Raw genomic sequence first — 2,116 nt, forward strand, 5'->3', positions numbered from 1 at the left:
ACACACACACACACACACACACACACACACCCCCCTCCGCCTGTCCCCTGCCCGCCCTGAGACCCTCGGGGGACCAGGCTGCACCTGCCCCTGCGCCGGCACGCGGCACACATGGTACACAGGGTACACGCAGCACACGGGGCACACGCCGTCCCCGTCCATGTCCCCGTCCATGTCCCTGTCCCTGTTCCCGCAGCAGCAGGAGACATGGGGTGAGGAGGGACCCCTCTGCGGACATAGTCAGGGTCCCCGGGGACCCTCTCATGTCAGCCCAGCCGGTGCCAGCCCAAGGGGACCCCCCTATGGGCACAGCCAGGATACCCAGGGACCCTCCGGTGCCAGCTCGGGGGGTCACCAGGGTCCCTCTGGTGTCAGTGCAGCCAGTGCCAGCCCAGGGGGACCCCTCTGCGGGCATAGTTGGGGTCCCCAGGGACCCTCTGGTGTCAGTCCAGCCGGTGCCAGCCCAGGGGGACCCCTCTATGGGACAGCCAGGGTCCCCAGGGACCTCGGGGGGTACCCCTCTGCAGGCACAGTCAGAGTCCCCAGGGTCCCTCTGGTGTCAGCCTAGTCGGTGCCAGCCCAGGGGGGACCCTCTATGGGCACAGCCAGGGTCCCCAGGGACCCTCCGGTGTCAGCTTGGGGGGTACCCCTCTGCGGACATAGTTGGGGTCTCCAGGGACCCTCTGGTGTCAGCACAGCTGGTGCCAGCCCAGGGGGACCCTCTGTGGGGGCAGCGGGGGTCCCCAGGGACTCTCCAGTGCCAGCACAGCCAGTGCCAGCCCAGTGCCCAGCCTGGGGTGCTGCTGGAGCCCGGGCCGTGGGGAGGGGGGGCCCCGGTGCTCAGGGTGTCCCCTCACAAGGGCGTTCTTGGGCCGGAGGGAACGGCAGCCGCTCGGCAACAGCCAAGTCACGCTGCTACCGCTGCACCGCACTGCACAGCTACACACCACACTGCACCGCACTGCGTGGCTGCACAACACCACACTGCACAGCACCACATGGCTACACTGCACTGTGCTCCACTGCATGGTTACAGTGCACTGCACGGCTACACTGCATCGCACCGTGCTGCACTGTGCTGCCCTGCATGGCTACACCACACTGCACTGCTCAGCTGCACTGCACTGTGCTGCACAGCATGGCTACATGGCACTGCACTGCATGGCATGGCTACGTGGCACTGCACTGCATGGCACAGCTGCACTGCATCGCACCGCACTGCACGGCATGGGTACACCACACTGCAGTGGGGTGCATCACACTGCACTGAACTGCACCGCTCTGCCCTGTGCCACGCCACGCTGTGTTACACTGCATGGCACTGCTTGGCACGGCATTAAAACCGCATCACCCCCCAGTGAAAGTGCCCTGCAGCACGTGGCACTGCCCGGCTGCAGGCTGCACTGCACAGCACTGCATGGCATGGCACTGCATGGTGCTGCACTGCATGGCGTGGCATGGTACTGCATGGCATGGCACTGCACTGGGTCGTATATGGCATGGCCCGGCACTGCACAGCACTGCATGGCACTGCACAGGGTGACACATGGCATGGCCTGGCACTGCAGGGCACTGCATGGAGCCTTACATGGTACTGCAGGGCACTGCATGGCACTGCACAGAGTCACACATGGCACTGCACAGAGTGACACAGGGTATGGCCTGGCACTGCACAGCACTGCATGGAGTCATGCACAGCACTGCACAGCACTGCATGGCACTGCACAGGGTGACACATGGCATGGCCTGGCACTGCAGGGCACTGCATGGAGCCTTACATGGTACTGCAGGGCACTGCATGGCACTGCACAGAGTCACACATGGCACTGCACAGAGTGACACAGGGTATGGCCTGGCACTGCACAGCACTGCATGGAGTCATGCACAGCACTGCACAGCACTGCATGGCACTGCACAGAGTGACACACGGCCCGGCCTGGCACTGCATGGCACTCATGGAGCCATACCTGGCACTGCACTGCATGCCCTGGCACTGCACGTCACAGCCTGGCAGTGCCCCCACAGCCCCACAGCCCCCCGCGGGGCCCATATCCGTGGGTGGGCAGACCCCGCCCCGTGGGTGTTCCCCCCCCTCCACCCTCCCGTGGTCCCCCTG

The sequence above is a fragment of the Calidris pugnax genome, unplaced genomic scaffold (genome assembly GCF_001431845.1).
Source record: "Calidris pugnax isolate Ruff unplaced genomic scaffold, ASM143184v1 scaffold459, whole genome shotgun sequence".
Lineage (NCBI taxonomy): Eukaryota > Metazoa > Chordata > Aves > Charadriiformes > Scolopacidae > Calidris > Calidris pugnax.